Source organism: Desmodus rotundus, chromosome 3, assembly GCF_022682495.2.
Source record: "Desmodus rotundus isolate HL8 chromosome 3, HLdesRot8A.1, whole genome shotgun sequence".
In the NCBI taxonomy this organism is placed as follows: domain Eukaryota; kingdom Metazoa; phylum Chordata; class Mammalia; order Chiroptera; family Phyllostomidae; genus Desmodus; species Desmodus rotundus.
Window position 1 is genome coordinate 108,171,757 of NC_071389.1, and position 15,235 is coordinate 108,186,991.

The 15,235-nt window shown below is 37.9% G+C and overlaps 1 protein-coding gene across 14 annotated transcripts in view; it reads left to right on the plus strand.

The window, feature by feature from the left end:
- Positions 1-15,235, plus strand: part of LNX2 (ligand of numb-protein X 2) — an 86,011-nt gene that overhangs the window by 21,403 nt on the left and 49,373 nt on the right. For 3 of the 14 annotated variants that reach the window (XM_045188126.2, XM_071220989.1, XM_053920747.1), the window contains one exon: positions 9,894-9,984. The exons of 10 other annotated variants lie outside the window; for them this stretch is intronic. The gene's annotated coding sequence lies outside the window, so the exon portion shown is untranslated. Of the gene's footprint in view, positions 1-4,924; positions 5,943-9,893; positions 9,985-15,235 lie in introns of those variants that run through there. One more of the 14 variants, XM_053920752.1, reaches the window with a different exon arrangement.

The following is a 15,235-nucleotide window of genomic DNA, read 5'->3' on the forward strand; positions in this document are numbered from 1 at the left end:
GTGTCCTCCACAACAAATATAGACTCATCCTCAAAGACTCTTTCAGCAGCAGACTCAGACCACAATTTCTAACACGCTGATTGCATGCTCCTGGAAGGTACTTCCCCCCACACTTTGTCTATGAGCCTCAAGTAAGTGAGGATATTAAAATGTTCCTTCCAGAACTCCATGAGGGTTAAATTAGCTTCAGGGGTCACCTCAAAACACCTGAAACAGTGCCTTTGTGTAGAGTTTCTTAAAATTAGAAATGACCTATTGGTCCATGGGCTGGTCAAGAGGAGTTGTGTTGGGTGGCAGAACCTAACAGTGATGAAACTGTACTACTACTCCACCAACTCGGCCTCCAAGCTTGGAGGGTAGGCAGTAGCATTGTACATTATATTCTTTTAATGTCCTTAGTGGCAGTTGTTTTTCCTGGAGGTATTTCTTCATACTTGGGGCAAACACTTCATTAACCCACTGAATAAAATTTAAAATTGTCTGGTTACCCAAGCTTTGCTATTAGCCCTCCATATCACATTCATCTTGTTTTTCATGACATTATTTTTCTTGAAAACTCATGGGTTTTCAGAATGGTAGATGAGTAGAAGCTTCCATATAAAGCCCCCACTTGAATTCTCACACAACAATAACATTGGCCTGTCCTTCATTGGCTTGTGTCCTGGCAATGATTTCTCCTCCTGTGTGATGTGGGTCCTCTTTGGCATTTTCTTCCACTAGGGACCTGCCTCATTATAATTGAGCACTTGTTGGGGAACAGATCACTCGGCATTCATGTACTCTTGAAATATTGTCACGAAATTATATCAGTGGCTACTTTGTTAGAACTGGCAGCCTCCCCATGCTTCATTATACTATGAGTGCCACTTCTTTTCTTATATTTATCAAGCCACCTCCTACTAGCCTTAAACAAATCACTTTCAGCACTCATTCCAAGGGTGTCTTTTAGGAGGTCAATGTGAAGAATCTTTACTTTTTCCTATATCATTGCTTCCAAAGTGCTATCACCAACTACCTGCATTTTGTTTATCCAGAATAACAACAACTTTTCTGCCTTTCAATTGCTTGTGATTGTTGTTTTGTGAGCACTTTCACACCCTTAGCAACATCAGCATTCTTGATGGCCTCTTTATGTTTTAAAATGGTGCCAATCATCATTTTTGCCTCTTTATACTTGGTAACCAGATCAAACAGGTGAACACCTGTGTCATGCTTTGCAATTATTTCTTTTTAAAGTTCTATCATTGTTCTCACAACTTTCCTTTCCACCTTGCTGTTATCACTAACTTTCGTAGGATCCATAGTGACTTACTGTACATATTTAATAATAAGCATCAACAAAAGCAAAAACACACACACAAATATTCACAACACAACTTCCTGAGATGTTAACAACATGAGGTTTAGTGGTAAACTGACTCTTACTTTCACATTCTGTCCTTTGTCACCTGAGAGATGTGTGATGATACTCGTACAGGTATCAGTGTGAAAGTGTTATCGGGTCAGGAACCTAAGTTTTGATCCACAAGCAAAACATTTTTCCATGAACAACTTGATGGAGAACCAAATTGTTCAAGATGGGAGACATTCAAGAACCAAGGTTTGACTCTAAAGGCCATTTATGACAAACCCACAACTAACGTCATACTCAACAAGGAAAAGAATTTTCCTTAAGACCAGAAACAAGGATATCTGTTTACACCACTTTTATTCAACATAGTACTGGAAGTTTTATCCATAGCAATCAGACAAGAAAAAGAGATAACAGCATACAAATTGAGAAGGAAGAAGTAAAACTGTCATTATTTGCCAATGACATGATACTATAGAGAGAGAATCCTAAAGTTTCCTCTAAAATACTACTACAATTGATAAATGAATCAGTAAAATAGGAGAACATAAAATTAATATGTACAAATTCATTGCATTTTTATACACCACTAATGTACTAGCAGAAAGAGAAATTAAGAAAATAATCCCATATACAATTGATCAAAAAATATCCAGAAATAAATTTAACCAAGGAGATACAAGACCTGTGCTTAGAAAATTATAAGATATTAAAGAAAGAAATTGAAGAAGATACAAATAAATGGAATCATATACCCTGTCTATGGATAAGAATTAAAATTGTTTAAATGTTTGTACTACCCAAAGTAATCTATAGACTCAATGCAATCCCTATGAAATACCAATGGCATTTCTCACAAAACTAGAACAAATAATCCTAAAATTTTTGTGGAATCATAAAAGATCCAGAATAGCCAAAGCAATCTTTAGAAAGAACAGAATTGGAGGTATCACGTTACCTGGTATCAAACTATTCTATAAGTGTATAGTATTTAAAATGTCATAAAAACACACATAGATCAATGGAACAGAATAGAGAGCCCAGAAATAAACCCACACTTATATGGTCAATTAATCTATGACCTAGGAGGCTAGAACATACACTGTTGGGCAAAGTAGGTAAGAACTCTGTCAAGCCCTGGCTGGTGTGGCTCAGTGGACTGAGCACTGGCCTGTGAACCAAAGGGTTGCAGGTTCAATTCCCAGTCAGGGCACATGCCTGGGTTGCAGTCCAGGTCCCCAGTGGGGGGCACAGTAGAGGCAACCACACACTGATGTTTGTCTCCCTCTCTTTCTCCCTCCCATCCCCTCTGTCTAAAACTAAATAAAATCTTTAAAAAAAAAAAAAAAAAACTCTGTCAGAGTGCTCTTGAATATAGCAAGTAGATTACAAGAATGTGTCAGTAATGAAGCCAGGCAATTTGAGCACTTATGAGATTGTACCTACGTATACTGTGCCACTGTGACATTCTTTTGAGTTAGTAAAGCTATTGTAATAATTATAACCTGCATGTGTTTTCCCAAACAACTGTAAGCCTACCTTTGCCCACCCTGTACAATAGAGTAAAGACGTCTATCCAAAAAATGGTATTGGGAAAACTGGACAGATACATGCAAAGAAATGAAACTAGACCACCTTCCTTACACCATATACAGTGCAAGTATAAACTCAATGTGGATTAAAGACTTAAATGTAAGGCTTAAAACTATAAAACTCCTAGAAGAAAACATAGGCAGTAAACTCTTTGACATCACTCTTAGTAATGTTTTTGTTCATATATCTCCTTGGGTGAGGGAAATAAAAGTAAAGATAAATAGGACTACATCAAATTAAAAAGTTTTTACACAGCAAAGGAAATCATCAACAAAATGAAAAGACAACCAACCAATTGGGAGAAGATATTTGCCAATCACACATCCAGTAAAGGGTTAATATTCAAATTTTGGCAAGAATGCATACAAGGCAACACCCCAAAAAATCATGCCAGAGGACCTAACATACAGATGGGCAATGGGTGTATGAAAAGATGCTCAATGTCACTAATCATCAGAGTGACACAAAACCACAATGAGCTATCATTTCATACCTCTCAGAGTGGGTGTTGTGCATATATCCACAAGTTTGGGCAAGAATGTGGAGAAAAGGGGAACTTTGTCCACTGTTAGTAGGATTGTAGATTGGTGCAGCTATTATGGAAAATATTATGGAGGTGCCACAAAAAATTAAAAATAGAACCACCTGGGTATTTATCTGAAGAAATCTAAAATACTAATTGGAAAAGATTTGTGCATCTCTGTTCATTATAGCATTATTTACAATAGACAAGATATGGAAGCAACCTAAGTTCTCATCAATAGACAGTTGGATAAGGAAGATACATATACACAATGGAATATTACTTGGACATAGAAAGAATGAAATCTTAACCATTTGCAACAACATGGATGGACCTGAAGGGTATTATGCTAAGTAAATTAAGTCAGACAGAGAAAGACAAGTGCTGAAAGATATGATTTTACTTTATGTGGAATCTAAACAACAATATAAATGAACAACAGACAAACCAGAAATAGACTGATAGATAGGTAGAACAAACTGATGGTTGCCAGATGAGAGGGCAGAGGGGCTGGGTAAAAAAAATGTGAAGATAGGAAGAAGTACAGCTGGTAGTTACAAAACAGTCATGAGGATTTAAATTAGAGCATAGGGAATATAGGCAATAATATTGTAATAACTATATGTGGTGCCAGGTGGGTACTAGATTTATCTGGGGGATCACTTCATAAATTATGGATGTGTCTAAACATAATGTTGTATGCCTGAAACTAATATAATGTTGATGGCAATGGGAAAAATACAATTAAAAAAGTAAAAATGTAAAAAATATATTGAATGTCAAAAATATATTGAATGCCTATTATATTTAATAATAGTCATACCCTATTGGAAATGGTCATAAGATACTCAACCAGTGATTTCTAGGATGGTTGTGCTGCTTTTACAAGCTAATTCAAATGTTACAATTATACAAAAATGTGTGGGTTTTGTTTTTTTTTAAATTTTAAGTGGTGGCATCATTGGTTGTTCTTGTTCCCCCAGAACTTAATTGAAAGACCTTAATTACAATTCCAAAATGGAAAGGTAGAATTGTAGCTAATGTATGGAAAGGTGATGAAATTCTTTTAGTGTAGAAAACAGGAATTATATTTTAAAGGGAGACTTTGATAATATTCTGTTAAACAAATGTCTTTCAGTTCATATTATTGATCCTAAATTATGTATTGTTAAGTAAGCCATAAATTATTGATGTTATCAAGTAGTAAGAAATGACCAGAAAGAAGTTAGTACTTTGACACCAGCTTTCCAAGTAACTGTGCTAATAATTTGCCAGCGTAATTATTTCATAAGACAGTAAGTGAAAGTATAGTCTCAACCATGTGACTTCTAGAAAGTGGAAGAAATTTTATTTAAAAATTATATATAAAATTTACCTATAATACTGTATTTTTTCTTAAGGCCCTATATTTTATGTCATGCAGTTATTCTTCTGCTATAATAATCTTCTTATAAATAGTTGTAATTCATAAATAATTAAAATGTTAATTGATTACCTATAACATTGGTTAAAATTTAAAAGGCTGACAACATTAAATGTTGGCAAGAATGTAGACCAACGAGAACTCATATATTCTTCTTGGGAACATAAAGTGATACAACCACTTTGAGAAAGGTCTGGTAGTTTTTTACCAAACTAAAGCATATACCTGACCTGTAGCCCAACCTTTCCACTTTTAGGTATTTACTTAAGAGAAATGAAAACATATGTTTATTGAAAGGCTTGTACAAGAATGAATATATAAGCTTTTATTCATAATCTCCAAAAGCTGAAAACAGCCCAGTTGTCCATCAATAAGTAGCATGATACAGTGGGATACTGCAGAGCAATGGAAACGAACTACTAGTATATACCACAGCAGGGGTGAATCTCCAAACATGCTAAATAAAAGAAGTCTTATCCAAGAGTAACATACTCTTTGCTTCCATTTGCACGATATTCTACAATGGGCAAAACTAATCTGTGATGGAAAAAAATCAGAATAGTGGTTAGAGGGGATGTGAGGGAACTTTATGGAGTGAGGATTATGTTCTATATTTTAATAGAGATTTGTGTTACATGGATGTGTATGCATTTGTTAGAAACTCAATGCATATACACTTAAGATATGTGCAGTTTTTTTGTATGTGGATTTTACATCAAAGAGAAATGTAAACAAACATTGAATTTAGTTAATGATATGCTTGCTATAATATTTAAAAAGAAGTGTACTGACCTGTGCAGTATACTTTGAAGTGTAGGAAAAGACAAAATGGAGGGAAAGATGGGTAAATATATGATAAAGCAAGTATATAAAATGTTAATGTCAGTTCCAGCCAAGATGGAGGCGTAGGTAGAAACCCTTCACTTCCTTGCACAACCAGAAGGAGGATAACAACCAATCTAAAATCAGTAAACCAGAAGTGCCAGAAAATCAAACTGCATGGAACTCCCGACAACCACAGAATTAAACAGTCAAAAAGAACAACCAGACTGGTAAGGCGGCAGATGGAGAGAGCCCACGGTGAGGCAGTGGACTGTGCGGGTGGGGCTGGCTGCGGGGAGGTTGCGGGCTGTGCAGGCGGTGCTCACCTAAGGGAAAACTGAGACTCAGAGCTGGCTGTGGACTATGGAGATTGCTGCAGTGGGAGAAACTCCCAGTCTCGCATGAGAGTTCCTTGGAAAGTGGGCTAGAGCTGAGCAGGCAAGCCACACTGTTCCCTCTCTGGCCCCTCCCCCACAAGCAGCACTGCAGTGCAGCAAGGAGGGTTGCCCTGCCCTGGTGAATACCTAAGGCCTTGCCCCCTTATAATTATCAGGTGCCCTGACCAAAGAAATAGGGCCAAAATGAAAGAACAGAGCAAAACTTCAGAAAGAAAACTAAGCAATGAGGAGAGAGCCAACCTATCTGATGGATAGTTTAAAGCCCTGGTAATCAAAATGCCCACAGAACTGATTGAGCTTGGTTAAAAAATGAAAAAAACAAATGAAAGATACCCAAAATGAAATAAAGCAAAATATTCAGGGAACCACAATGACAGGAAGGAAACCAGGACTCAAAGAAATGATTTGGAATTGCTGGGTCAAAGGGCAGTTCCATTTTTAGTTTTCTGAGGAAATTCCATGCTGTTTTCCACAATGGCCTCACCAGTCTGCATTCCCACGAACAGTGCACTAGGGTTCCCTTTTCTCCGCATCCTCTCCAACATTTGTTTGTTGATTTGTTTATGTTGGCCACTCTGACCTTGACCCAGCAATTCTGCTGCTAGGATTATACCCTAAGAGCCCTGAAACACCAATCCAAAAGAACCTATGTACCCCAATGTTCATAGCAGCACAATTTATAATAGCCAAGTACTGGAAGCAACCTAAGTGCCCATCAGCAAATGAGTGGATCCAAAAACTATGGTATATTTACACAATGGAATTCTATGCAGCAGAGAGAAAGAAGGAGCTTATACCCTTTGCAACAGCATGGATAGAACTGGAGAGCATTATGCTAAGTGAAATAAGCCAGGTGGTGAGGAACAAATACTGTATGATCTCACCTTTAACTGGAACATAATGAACAAAAGAAAAAAGCAAACAAAATATAACCAGAGACATTGAAGTTAAGAACAATCTAACAATGGCCAGGGGAGAGTGGGGAGGGGACAGTGAGGAGAGGGGATTACAGGAACTACTGTAAAGGACACATGGATGGAGTGGAGGGATGGGGAGAAAAGGCATACAACTGTAATTGAATAACAATAAAAATTTTAAAAAAAGAAATGATTTGGAACAAAAGGAAGAAATAAACATCCAACCAGAACAGAATGAAGAAATAAGAATTCAAAAAAATGTAGAGAGGCTTTGGAACCTCTGGGACAACTTTGAATGTTCCAATATCCAAATTATAGTGGTGCCAGAAGGAGAAGAACAACAGCAAGAAATTGAAAACTTATTTGAACAAATAATGAAGGAGATCTTCCCCAATCTGGTGAAGGAAATAGACTTCCAGGAAGCCCAGAGAGTCCCAAAGAAGTTAGACCCAAGGAGGAACACACCAAGGCACATCATCATTAAGTTACCCAAGATTAAAGATAAAGAGAGAATCCTAAAAGAAGCAAGAGGTAAGAAGGGAGTTACCTGTAAAGGAGTTCCCATAAGGCTATCAGCTGATTTCTCAAAAGAAACCTTGCAGTCAAGAAGGGCCTAGAAAGAAGTATTCCAAGTCATGAAAGGCAAAGACCTACATCCAAGATTACTCTATCCAGCAAAGCTCTCATTTAGAATGGAAGGGCAGATCAAGTGCTTCCCAGATAAGGTCAATTTCAAGGAGTTCATCATTACCAAGCCATTATCATATGAAATGTTAAAGGGACTTACCTAAGAAAAAGAAGATCAAAAACTATGAACAGTAAATGACAACAAACTCATAACTATCAACAAACGAACCTAAAAGAAAAGACAACAAAAACAAAAACTAAGCAAACAACTAGAACAGGAACAGAATCAGAGAAATGGACATCACATGGAGGGTTTTGAGTGGGGAGGGGGAAGGGAGGAATGGGGGGAAAAGGCACAGGGAAGAAGAAGCGTAATAGGTAGGCATTAAATAGATGGGGAGAGGTCAAAAATGGTATAGGAAACAGAGGACTCAAAGAACTTATATGTACAACCCATGGGCATGAATTATGGAGAGGGGGGTGGAGGGTTGGGGAGTGCAGGGTAGAGAGGGGATAAAGAGGGGAAAATTGGGAAAACTAATAGCATGATCAATAAAATACACTTAAAAAGTAAAATAAAATGTTAATGATAGACTTTTAAGATATAAGAATTCACTATAAAAAGCTAAGCTTTAAAAAATAAATTATTTGAAAAATATTAATTTATAATGGAACTTTTTATGGCCTACATATGTATGCATGATTTATTGTCTTACAAACTTTATTTTGTTTTTTTTTCGCTGCAATGATTTTTATCTTGATTTCACCTGTGGACTTGTGGCTGTCTGAGAATGTTTGAGAATTTATCTTTCCTTTTAGTTATACTAAAGCATAGCTTTGTTTGAGGAATCAGATTACAAAGAAATATCCTACCTCAGTACTGCAATTGTCTGTCTTTGGGGCTATCAGCACAGTTTCACTTTTTTTTTTTTAATAAACAAGGAGTAGGACTGAATGGCAATGCCTTCAGAAAGACTATTACATATCGTTTGGTTTGTCTGGGATTGTATTGCATGTTGCTTATAATGTGTTTTGTTGTTGTTTTTCTTTATTGATGGGGAAGAGGAGGGGTATGTTAGAAATTTCCCAATTTCGGGTGCCACCAAACATGGACTTTGAAAGTTGGTAGCCCGACGTTTGATTCCCATCTTGGTTACTAACAGCCTACTTGTCCCTCTGAGCCTCATTTTCCTCATCTACAAAATGGCGATTTTTAACTAGTTCATAGGGTTTGTTACAAAAGTTAAGTGAAATAATGCTTAACCTTTGACATTAAGTGTGATGTCTGGCATATAGTAACAGTGGATAAACAGAACTAGGGGAGAATAGTTAAATCCTTAGAAATGAACTCTATGACTCTTCCAGTTTATTTGAGGAGGAGGTAAAGCAGTGAGGTGATATGCTGAGATGAAAATAATCCACAAATATGATTGACTCTGAATGAACTTTTAGGACCAGGGACATCTGTGGATTCCTCCCTAAAGACATTGGATCAGTAGGCTGCTATAAAATGACCAGTGTGAAAAATGGTTTAACATTTAGAGTGGTGCTTGGGAAAGTGAAGTTGAAGTAGTAGACTTTTGGGGCTGGGGAGGTGTGTAACATCCATTCTTGGCTTACTTCCAGCCTCCAATTTCCCTTTCTGGGGATCTGCTTTTTCTCTACTTTAGTCTGTGTGCTTCTGGGGAAGTTGACTCAACTAACCCAGGTTTGGCCCATTAAGGCATCACCTGTCCCTGGTTACAGCGATGGGTTCACGATGGATACCTGACCTAAGTCAAACCACGAGAGATAAGAAGTTGTAATTCTGGGGTTCTTGTTGGCATAATGTGGATGCTGACTAAGGGCTATGACTATGTGACACTAAAGCTTCTGGGGACTGGCTGCCACGTGTAGCCTGAGCCTGAGCCCGATCCAGAGGAAACACAGCTGGGTGAAAAAGCCCCGAGTCCAGTCACACCTATCCTGTTTTTTACTTAAGCCAGTTTTAGTCAGACTTCCTATCATTTGCAAGAGGGATCCTACACAAAGGTGCTCATCTCTATGCATCCATCAGTAGCATTGCTTAAGGACTTCTTTACTTCCTGAGTGATTCTAAGGTTCGGTTGGTATGTCTCTGTGTCATGTATACTTTGCTTGTAGAATAGTTGTTGTATCTGCTGGTTACATTGTAAGTTCTTTGAGGGGAGGGGCTATCTTACTCCTGTTAAATATACTTTTCCTTCTCATATAAATATAGATACTGATATCTGTGCTGTCCATTATAGTAGCCACTGGCCTTATGTGGTTATGAGCATTTGACATGTGGCTCATCCCAGCTGAGATGTTCTGTAAGTATAAAATACTGATTTCAAAGACTTAAATCAGAATGTGAGATACCCCATTAATAACTCCTAAAATATTAATTACATGGTGATATAATAATTTGGGGTATATTTGATTAAATAAAATATATCACTAATCTTATATTATTAATATAAAATTAATATTACCCGTTTATTTTTTCTTAATGTGGTTTCTAGATCCTGCACATTGTATTTCCATTGGACCCTCCATCCCTCCTTTTTTTCTGTCCTGTCGACCAGGCCCCTCCTGTCTCCACCAAAAGAGGCCGTCTGTGTGGCATAGGGCTTGTGAACTCAGTGCTTGAAGTCAGAGACCTGGCCTGAGTTCTTTCTCTTCTTTAGGTATGCTGAGTGCTTTGTTAGTAATTTAGGATTAAGGATTTACTTAAAACTACTCTCTGTCATCCCAGTCATGCTAGGCAGTGTGCTTGGTGCTAAGATTATAATGCTGAGCAGAGCACAGTCCCAGCACTTACAGAGATTCCAATCTAGTGGGGGAGACAGATATTAAATAATCATATGAGTAATTATTGTGATCAGTACTAAGAGTGAAATACATAAGTGTTATACGACCATATAATGGGACCAGTCCTAGTCCTGGGTGCTATTGTCAAAGGTTTTTTGTTTTGTTTCATTTTTTGAAGAAATCGGGATTGGAAAGATGGGAAAGTTACCTAGGGAAAGAGTATTCCAGGCAGATGGAATGTTCGCAAAGGTCTTGAATCAAAACAGAGCATGGCTCTTTCAAGGAACCAATAGAAGAATCTGTGGACTAGAGAAGTGAAATCATGAGGATGGTGGTGAGAAATAACAGCTAAGGAGTTAAGTCAGAACACAATGATTCAGAGTGAAATTGGTAAGACTACTTAATGGGTTAGGTGTGGAAGGTGGTCAGGAGGGCAGTATGGAAGATTGCTTCTGAGTTCCTGGCTTAGTGCCTCTGTGGCTGTGCTAGTGATTCCATTCACTGCATGAGGACCCTGCGGGGGTGGAAATGATCTTGGGTTGATTTTGGAAGTGTGAATGGTATCTTTGAAACAATGAGATACGTGTTTTGCTTTATCAAGCTCTGAAGGAAGACCCCCCTCCCCACAAACAGTTTTACATTTGTGGGTCTTTTGTATTATCTCAATCTTGTAAGTATAATTAAGGAACCTTGTTGGTCCTTATCTGCCTAATAATCATTCTGATCCTGTTTCTTTGGCAAAACATTTAGGTTGACAAGTTTAAGATCAAGATAAATTATATTATATGTTAATCTTGTTATATCTGAAAACCACATTGAATGTTTATTGTTACAAAAATACAATTGAGAACCTGAAATGGATAACTATTAACATTTACTGGTCCTTGTCTGTTTTCTCTCTCTCTAATATTTTCCTAGATGACCTCATACCTACTTTTCATATCCTCAATTGCATTCTTATATTACTAACTCCCAGGCACATATCCCTAGTTCAGACCTGTCCTGTCATCACCAGACGTGGATACCCCTATTTAGATAAATGTCTCTGATAGGCACATCACATTCAATGTGTCCAAAGTCCAACTTCTGATCTCCTTCACCAATCCCTAGTGAAGGGCGCTCTTCACTATTTTATAAGCCAAGTGCCTAGGGAGCCTTTCTCTCTCACCCTTACTTACCCAATACCTAATTCATCTATTTAACCTTTGAAATCTCACACAAATCCTTCCCTGCACACTGCCACTGTCCTAGTTCAAGTTATTTTTCCTTTGGACTACTCTACTGGCTTTTTAAGTGGGCTTCCCCCATTCATTCAAACTTCTCTTCATTCTTCTTTTACAGTATATCCAGAAAAATTTGAAATACAGATCTCATCTTGTCATTCTCCTTTAAATCCTCCAATACTTTTCTTTTGTTTGTTTATAGCAGACCAAAATCTTCAACATTGCCCATGGCACTTTGTGAATCTTTTTTTAATTGAATTTATTTATTTATTTTTTAAACATATTTTATTGATTATGCTATTACATTTGTCCCATTTCCCCCCCTTCACTCCACTCCATCCTGCACACCCCCTCCTCCCACATTCCCCCGCTATAGTTCATGTCCATGGGTCATACATATCAATTCTTTGGCTTCTACATTTCCTACACTATTCTTACCCTCCCCCTGTCTATTTTCCACCTGTCATTTATGCTACTTATTCTTTGTACCTTTCCCCCCCTCTCCCCCTCCCACTCCCCTGTTGATAACCCTCCATGTGATCTCCATTTGTGTGCTTCTCTTCCTGTTCTACTTGTTTGCTTAGTTTGCTTTTGTTTTTGTTTTAAGTGTGGTTGTTTATAACTGTGAGTTTGCTGTCATTTTTACTGTTCATATTTTTGATCTTCTTTTTCTTAGATAAATCCCTTTAACATTTCATATGATAAGGGCTTGATGATGATGAGCTCCTTGAACTTGACTTTATCTGAGAAGCACTTTATCTGACCTTCCATTCTAAATGAAAGCTTTGCTGGATAGAGCAATCTTGGATATAGGCCCTTGCCTTTCATGACTTGGAATACTTCTTGCCAGCCCCTTCTTGCCTGCAAGGTCTCTTTTGAGAAATCAGCTGATAGTCATATGGGAACTCCTTTGTAGGTAACTGTGTCCTTTTCTCTTGCTGCTTCTAAGAGTCTCTCCTTCTGTTTCATCTTGGCTAATGTAATTATGATGTGCTTTGGTGTGTTCCTCCTTGGGGCCAGCTTCTTTGGGACTCTCTGAGCTTCCTGGACTTCTTGGAAGTCTATTTCCTTTGCCAGATGAGGGAAGTTCTCCTTCATTATTTGTTCAAATAAGTTTTCAATTTCTTGCTCTTCCTCTTCCCCTTCTGATACCCCTATAATTCAGATGTTGTAAAGTTTCAAGATGTCCTGGAGGTTCCTAAGCCTCTCCTCATTTTTCTGAATTCTTGTTTCTTCATTCTTTTCTGGTTGGATGTTTCTTTCTTCCTTCTGGTTCACACCGTTGATTTGAGTTCCAGTTTCCTTCCCATCACTATTGGTTCCCTGTGCATTTTCCTTTGTTTCGCTTAGCATAGCCTTCATTTTTTCATCTAATTTGTGACCAAATTCAACCAGTTCTGTGGGCATCCTCAATACCAGTGTTTTGAACTGTGCATCTGATAGATTGGCTATCTCTTCGTCACCTAGTTGTATTTTTTCTGGAGCTTTGAACTGTTCTTTCATTTGGGCCTTTTTTTTTTTTTTTTTTTTTTTGTCTTGGCATGCCTGTTACATAAAGGCGCAGAGCCTTAGGTGTTCACCTAAGTTGGGGCCTGAGACTACAAGTCCAGAGATGGTGGACATTTTCAGTAAATCTTGAAAGACACTATTGCTCAACAAAGTACAATTCACGGGGTAAAGTATTAAATGAACTATTAAATTTTGGCTTGGGAGATATCAGGAAATTCTTATATTTATAATGGAGAAACTAATCTTGAATTATAGGGAACATAGGTGCATTCTGATGGGAAATATGAGGAAAGTTCACTGCAGTTTTTGTTTCTTTGCTGTGCCCATGCCTGTTTTGGTATGCTAACCCCTGCTGTTATCCTCTTGCTTCTCTTTCTAAAAAATGTCTGCATCCTAGAGTGTTGCTCAAACCAACCCCTTCTTTGACTTTTTCTAGTCATTATCTTAAAGTTCTCATTGCCATTCACCTTGACCACTGCAATGACTTCCTGTTCTGTCTTCCTTCATTATTGCCATACTGTTCACTCAGAACTGTAAATAGCTGGGAGGGGGGAAGGGGAGAATGGCTAAAAAGGTACAGGGATTAAGAAGCATAATAGGTGGGTACAAAATAGACAGGGGGAGGTTAAGAATAGCATAGGAAATGGAGAAGCCATAGAACTTACATGCAAGACCCATGGGCATGAACTAAGGTGGGGGGCGGATTGCTGGAGGGAATGGGGGTACTGGGCAGGGGGGGCAAAAGAGGAAAAACTGGGACAACTGGAATAGTACAATCAATGAAATATATTTTGAAAAGAACGAAGAACTCTGGTGGCTTAGCCAATCCCGCTAGCCTCCTGCCTATACCGTACAGTCAGTCCATCCCTCAGACCCTCTCTCTGTCATCCACCCTATGCCTGCACTCATATATGGTGCCTCAGCTCTTCTGAGAACACTCTGTTTTCAACCATTTTGAGTTGATCAAAGAAGTTCTCTTGACTATTAGAGTCTTTGTTAGGATGAGGAGGGTCAAAATAGGACTTCTTCACCGGTAGAAGTCCACAGGCTGGTGAGTCCCTTTCATGTAATAAGATTAGATACAACTGAATGAACTCTTTTTGCAGTAATCTTAGGTGTTTGGCCTAATTCTAGACCGCCACAGTTATTTTTCCTTGGGAGGTATGGAGGGATGAGGTCTAGTCAGATGCACATTCTTGCTGCATTGGGGTGGTGGTATTTGAGTATGTGACTCCTGGACAAATCATTTCTGGAGATAGGAAGTTTCCTATAATAGGAAGTTCCTGTTTTCTTTGATTCCCTCCCTCTGGAATCTTCTTGGTCTAATAAATCCCCTTGTAATGTTTCATGGGCTATGTTACTGAAATCTATCAGTTTAATGTAGATACTTTCTATCTGGCGTATGAAGGAAATATTCATGCCAAGAGATCATGAAAATCTTTATTCTGCACCCATGTCATGCTCCCACCATTGAACCGTAGAATTTTTAAAGGGGAACATGAATGTCTTCAATGACACGAAAATTGACAACTTCTTTACACCCATAGACAACTAATAGGCAAACAGGAGACTTGGGGAAAGTAACTATACTAATGTGATAAAGGGTTCCTTTCTTAATATATTAAGATCATATCAATTAAGAAAAACTGTAATTCAATAGAAAAAAATGGTGCCAGGGCATAGAAGCACTTCATAAGAGAAATAAGGATAATAATTATATATTTAATTTAGCTAGAATCAAAAATTGAAAGTAAAGAATGAGGTGTTACTTTTGTATTGTCAACTGTCAGACTTATAAATAACAAAAAGAATAAAATTAACCAGGATTAGAACAACTTTGGGGAAGTTAGCATACTTATACATTACTGGTACAAGTCAAAATTTTGTCCACCATATTGGAGGGCAGTTTAGTAAAGTAGTAAATCAAAAGCTTTCCTCTCACTTTGGTCCACCAATTTAACTTTTTTAGTATTTGCCGAAAGGAACTAATTGGACAGTGTGCTAAGTAGGATGAGAACTAGAGAACTAGAGGAGAGTG